General features: G+C 44.2%; 1 pseudogene; it reads left to right on the top strand.

Annotated features, from left to right (window-relative positions):
- The first annotated feature begins 460 nt into the window (after positions 1–460).
- LOC116897961 lies at positions 461–1,200 on the top strand (annotated as a pseudogene).
- Positions 1,201–6,796: the final 5,596 nt, after the last annotated feature.

Raw genomic sequence — 6,796 nt, 5'->3', positions numbered from 1 at the left:
CCTATGAGATAATTTTCTAAAGAACTTTTGTCTAAGAAGGTATAAAAAGATCAGAGAAAATAAAGTTGGTGGCTTGGGCTCTGACCCATTCATCCATCCATCCATCCATCCATCCATCCATCCATCCATCCATCCATCCATCCAAATGTTTGGGTACAGCCATTTTCTGCTTCACCTGGTGTGTATGTGTCTGTGTAAGTGATATCTTTCCTTTATTCTTTTCTCTCGGGTTCAGAAAGAGTTAATGAGCTCGTTGTTCAGCAAGAGGCTTCTGGCTGACAAGAGAAAGGAGCACTAGCAGTAAACACTTTTACTTAATTCCCCAAATGGCATGTGTTAATTGACGGAATATTAGCGCTTTTTAAAGCACGAGTAATAAAGTGTTGATTTTAGCACGGAACAATAAGCCAGAACAGTAATAAAGATTGCAGTTTCAGGCAGCCCTGGGAGCATGGTTCCTAGCAGAGCCTTCTCTTCACTGAGCAGTAGGAGAGAACTGAGCAGTGGCGCTAGGATGGGAAACAGTGCCTTCCATTCTCACATGGAAACAGCGCAGAAAACCGGTGTCTGTCAGCTTAAAGACCATGGTCTGACCGAGTTCCCCTTAGAGTTACAGAAGCTGACGAGCAATGTTAGGACCATCGATTTGCCCAACAAAATCGACAGCCTACCACCTCTGATAATAGGAAAGTTCACTCTGCTGAAGAGCCTATCCCTCAACCTCAAACTGACTGTTCTACCTGATGAACTAGGCAATCTGAAAAGACACTAAGTCTCAACAACGATCCCCTGAGAGAGCTACCGTCTACCTCTGGGCAGCTGTCGGCAGTGAAGACCCTGAGCCTCTCTGGGAATCAGCTGGGAGCATTACCACCCCAGCTTTGTAGCATGTGACATCTGGTTATAGCAGATCTCTCCAAAAACCAGATTCAGAGTATACTTGACACAGTCGGGGAGCTGCAGGCCTTTGAGCTCGATCTCAGATCTCCGTGAGGATATCCTGCTGTCCTCCCCTCAAAGTCCTCCGGCTGGAAGAAAGCTGCCTTGAGCTCAGCCTGCTTCCACAAAGCATCGTCAGCAACTCCCAAATCTGCCTGCTCACTGTGGAAGGCGATCTCTTTGAAACAAGGAAACTTCGAGAACTAGAGGGTTGTGATAAGTACACGGAGAGGTTCACAGACCAAGAAGAAGTTTGCATGATGTTCTCCAGGACCGTGGGACACTGACTTGGAACCTCTGTTGGAATCTGAGTCAAAGGGTCCTGACATCGGATGCGCTGCAGATAACATTTTACTCAATGACCTTTTCCTTTTCAGGACTATGTCAGATGAGCTAAAGGAAAGGGATTTAGAAGTAGGAGACAGGAAGAACCCTTCATCTTGAGCCATGTAAGAGCCCTGGCCAGTGTTCATCTTCAAAACCGCCATTAGTCGGGCTCTAAGGAACCAGTAGGCAGTTGCTGTTCATGCAGGCGAATGCTGCCTGTTAACAGGGGGACCCATGCCGCAGCTTACGACTTTGTGGAGTTGCAGACTGTCAGCTGTCACTGAGTCAGTCCCCATCAACTCTGTGTTAACACTTCATATTTTTTTTATGAAATTCTAATTTGTGGGAACATGTATGGCTAAGGGTGGATGCTTTAGTTCCAGTACATTAACTCAGTAGCCATGCTTACACTTGGAACTTGGGATATACATAAACACGTTAACTGTCTTAAAGAGAGCTTTGTCAGGAGGAAGGCCACCAAGAATGTACCCTAAGGCTGCAGTAGCAATTTTTGTTTTTTAACTATTGCAGGTGCCTTATTGGTAGAGGGCTCTGAAAGAGCTAAAACTATATGGAAAATTATAATTTTTTTTTTTTGTTTTTAGACAGGTGTTTGCTATGTATCTCCTACCTCAAACCTCCCCTCTCCCCAACATGCTGGGATTATAGGCATGCACCACACGGCCTACTTGTAAGATTTTTAAATTAATTTTAGTAATCAAGATTTTATTGAAGCTTTGTTAAAAATCATGTGCTATTTCTGGCAGCTCCTCCCCTTTTTGTATTTATCAGATTGTACTAATTAGATAACCTTTAATAAAACCATTGCTACAATATTTTAAAGTAACCTATGTTTATCATGGTTATTCTCTGAATGAGAATATTCTAAATAAAATATTTTTAATGGAAAAAAAAGAATTAAGTATACCCAGTGATTAATAAAGCACAGAACAATAAGAAAAAGTTAAATTTTTAGCACATAACAGTAATAAAGAGTTAAATTTTCCCAGCGCTTCATGAAGCATAGAACAGTAAGACAGAGTTAAAAGTTCTTTTGCACAGGACAGTAATAAAGAGTTAAGCTTCTTCAGCGCTAAATGAAATACAGAACAGTGATATTTGAGTTGTAAAATAAAGATACAGCATTTAATAAAGCACAGAGATTTATAAGGTAAAAAAATAAAGCACAGAGAGATAAAGGCAAAAGAAGCCTCAGAGAGTTAAAGAGAAAAGAAGCCACAGAATAAGCAAGAGGGTGTTAAGTCTCCTTAAGCCAGTAGCTAATAGGATCCAGTACAGTTAGAGAAAGAGATCATCAATATTTTGGCCTGTGTCTAACGCTGTGTCCTACCTCAATTCCCCTAAAGCTGGGCAGGTCCCCGGCAGTGTGGGGCTCATGGTATCTTGTCTCCCTCTACCTTCCACCAGCTAGGTATGCAGCTGACTGTGACCTTAGGGTACAGAGTAGGAGGGCTCAAGTTCCAAGGGTCATTCAGCATCAGGGATCAGTGCACCTAAGATATGGAAAAGGGGACACCACCCTTTCTCCTCTCCCTTCTTAGTAACAGAGTTTGGTTTTATATGAGATGGCAATGTGCTTCACTAAAGAGCTGCCTTTTCTATCCTCTTGGCTCCTATTTAATGTTCTTCTCAAGAGATGCTCACAGAAACATGGGATGCCCTGCCCTATCTGGCTGCCTAAGGATGGTTTTCCTCATTAGAATTAAGCCTGCTTATGCTCAGTGATAGTTCAGTCCTTGTGTTCAGCTGAACTGAGCCCTATCATTTTCCATGCTTCATTCCAAGGTAGAAGGAAGACATCTTAATATAAAGAGGTTATTTATAAAGAACATGAACACACTTAGTGCCCAAAAAGAGGTAAGTTTCTTTCATTCTGTCAGGCACAAGACTAACGTTTATCAGGGAAGTGTTCAGGTTAGCTTTTTGTCAACTTGACACAAGCTAGGATTATCTTGGAAGAGGGAACCTCAACTGAGACAATGCCTCCATCAGATTGGCCTCTGGGAAAGTCTGTACGACATTTTCTTGTTTGATATGGGAGGGTCCAGCCCACTATGAGCAGTGCTACCCCTAGGCAGATAGTTCTGGATTGTACAAGAAAGCAAGCTGAGCAAGCCAGTAAGCAGCATCCTATAGAGCCTCTACTTCAGTTTCTGTCTCCGAGTTCCCACCTTGACTTCCAGCCCTGACTTCTTTGGACAATGGACTACAAGCTATAAGCCAAGTAAAACCCTTTCTTCCAAAGTTATGTTTGGTCATTGTGCTGGATAATTTTATCTGAACCTGACACAAGTTACAGTCATCTGAGAAGAGGGAACCTCAATTAAGAAAATGCCTCCATAATATCAGGCTGTAGGCAAATCTGGAGGACATTTTCATAGTGATTGATGGTGGAGGGCCAAGCCTATTGTTGGTGATGCCTTTTCTGAGCTGGAGGCATCAGCTCAGAAAGCAGGCTTAGTAAGCCAGAGGAAGCAGCACTCTTCCATAACCTCTGTATCAGCTACTGCCTCTAGGTTCCTGCCCTATTTGAGTTCCTGTCCCTACTTCCTTCAATGATGGACTATGATGTAGAAGAGTAAGTGGTACAAGCCCACAAACCCCCCCTTTTCCACAACTTGTTTTCAGTAATGGTATTTCATCACAATAGTAACTCTAACTAGGACACTCATGTAGGTTTTTTTTAAAGATTTATTTCTTTGTTTGTTTATTTATTATAAGAAGAGGACACCAGATCCCATTATAGATGGTTGTGAGCCGCCATGTGGTTGCTGGGAATTGAACTCAGGACCTCCGGAAGAGCAGTCAGTGCTTTTAATCACTGAGCCATCACTCCAGCCCCATCATGTAGTTTTGTAACAGCAATAGAAAGTCAGTCTAAAACAGTAGGCTTCTCAATCAAGCTTCCATGAAAGTAGACAAAAAGTAGTAAACACATTTCAGTGGGATTTGTTTTAAATAAAGACAGCATAAGCAAGAATGCACATTTCCCTGCAGTAAAGGTATAAATATTTTAAGTTGTTGTAATGGATATTCCTTGTACTTGACTATCTCTGGAATGAACTATAATCCAGAATTGGAAGGCTCACCAGATCTTGAGGCTGGGAGATGCAAGTTTGTGACCTGGATCTTGACATCGAGATCTTGAGGCATGGTGGCTATGAATCCCAGGAAGCAAGGCAAGGAGATCTTTGAGTTCAAGGTCATCTAAGACAAAGCAAGTCCCAGATCCAGGCGTGGTGGTACACACCTTTAATCTGGGACACACCTTCTGCTGGAGACCTACATAAAAACATTGGAAGAAGGAAGATGCTCTCTTCTTCGCCTGCTTGCCTTGTGAGACTGAGCAACTATTAGATCCTTGGACTTCCATTCACTGCGGATCATTGTTGGGGAATTGGACTACGACTGTAAGTCATCATACCAAATTCCCTTACTCTATAGAGACCACCCAGAAGTTCTGTGACTCTAGAGAACCCTGACTACAGTGGTCATGTGAGTATGGGAAGTTCTCCATGTTATGCACACCTCCAGGCTGTGAAAGCTGATGCTCATATCTGGAACACTAGCACTATTGTGGATGCCTTGCCTGGAGTTGAGCATTAGCCACATGGGTGAGGCATGGTTGGTGGCTAGTGGAGACTTGATGACTTACCCCATATTCTCTAGATGAGTCTATGGCTTGGCCCTGCAGTGAGAGTGGCCTTCTGTAAACAAGATGTGAGCTATCGTACAGCACTGTTGATACAGAAGAGTGGATGTGGTTTCCGTACTTCCCAGCCTTAAGCATTGGCCAGTTTCAAGACTGGCAGCATAGTGGGAGCTGGGTACTCCTCACCCTCTACAGGATGTGCCATGGAGATGCTGCTCCCTCTCTAGTCCTCCATCATATGTTTTATGGAATTGGATGCTCCTCACAGCCCTCCACAGGATGCTCCATGGAGCTGGGTGCTACTGAAGACCCCCTGACCCCAGACCTCAGTCTTGGAGCTAATTCGAACACTGCTTTATTGTGTGCACTGTGCATGAAGAACAAACTCACTTCTAGTCTTTCATCGTTGTTTTCTCCATTACTTGCTCTAGAAGAGCCATCTTGTCCCATTCTGAGACTGGATGCTCCTTGTTTCCTTTCTGTGCTAGGGCTATGAGGTCCTTGGCCAGCTTGAGGAAGGAAATAATAGTCCATAGATATAGAGTGACTCTGAATGTCTCTAAAAGCTGTCTTGGGATGCTTTTGGGTGGAGGACTTCATAGCTCTTAGACTTTCCTAGTGTCTTTGGTGCCTTCTTCCTGGATTTCAAGCCATTCTGTCCGGTCCTGTGGCTCTGGCCCCTTAGGCTCTAAACTTCACTGTGGGGTTCGGTTTTCTTGGAGCATTTTTGTCAACTGGACCAGAAGGCTAGCTATCTCCTTTCAGGAAGTTGCATTGCCATGTGGATCAGAAATGATGTCTGATCTCCCTCCTTGGCATGAGCCAAACTCCCTATGCCAGCTGCCCTGTGCGGTGTCTAGCCACAATCAACAGGTACTTATTCCAACCCACAATTTCCCACTCGACATTGAGTTCTTTCTTGCGAATATCTCACCAATGATATAGAAAACCTTTCCCTGCCTAGAAGGATAGCTGGTCTACCTTTTCAGATCCTTCTGGGCTCCTCAGCCACTTGCTTGATAGTCTGCTGAGTTCCTATGAGTACATGGGCCAAGGACTCTGGATATTTTTGTCAGGGAGCTCGTGACAGTGTGGAGAAGACAGACAAACACCGAGGACATGATTATTCCGATATTCAACCCTGCTGTGCAGAGAGATATGATGAGGAACTTTAGGTGTTATGACAGGACCAGGCTGTCCTAGATTGGCGTATGGCACAGACTTCCTGGCATAGTTTGTATTAACAGGAAGCTGCTCCTATTGGAGTGAGAGGAAAAGAGAGTCTAGATTTTCTGAATGAAGTCAGAATAACAGAGTCTGGATTGAGATTTATTTCGGAGGCTGATGTTCACCAATGCAGATCAGTGGTTTGGGGAAAATGAGGGCACAGGAGGCTCAAAAGTGAGGTGTGGGAGGGACCGTGTGTTCTTTCTGTGAGAACCCCGTTATCTAGGGTAGATGGAGATGTGAAGGTGATGGAGCAATGACGGGAAGAGGGGAACCCGTCAGGGCCCAGAAAAGACCTGTGCAGTACCCAGTTTCTGAGCCCAAACAACAGTGATGATATCAAGGCCTAGGGGCTCTGCGTCCTCAGGCTGAACTAAATTCAGGGATCATAACGGAACCATCATTTTTCTATGGGCATAAGAAGCCACGACTGGTCCAACAAGCATGGAACCTATGACCCATGAAAAAACTCTCAGTGCTGGCTATAGAGCAGCCTAGGCTACTTGGTATCCGGACTACAGGAACATCATAAATCTGGAGCAATAAACAGGCTGGCTGGTAGGCTTCCGCCCCAACTTTGATCCCCGTATTGGATCACAGCAACACATCTACCTACTTGGCTTACCTTCA

Source organism: Rattus rattus, chromosome 4 (genome assembly GCF_011064425.1).
Source record: "Rattus rattus isolate New Zealand chromosome 4, Rrattus_CSIRO_v1, whole genome shotgun sequence".
NCBI classification, from domain to species: domain Eukaryota; kingdom Metazoa; phylum Chordata; class Mammalia; order Rodentia; family Muridae; genus Rattus; species Rattus rattus.
Note: the sequence above shows the minus strand (reverse complement) of the source record. Positions and strands in the feature narration are given on the sequence as shown.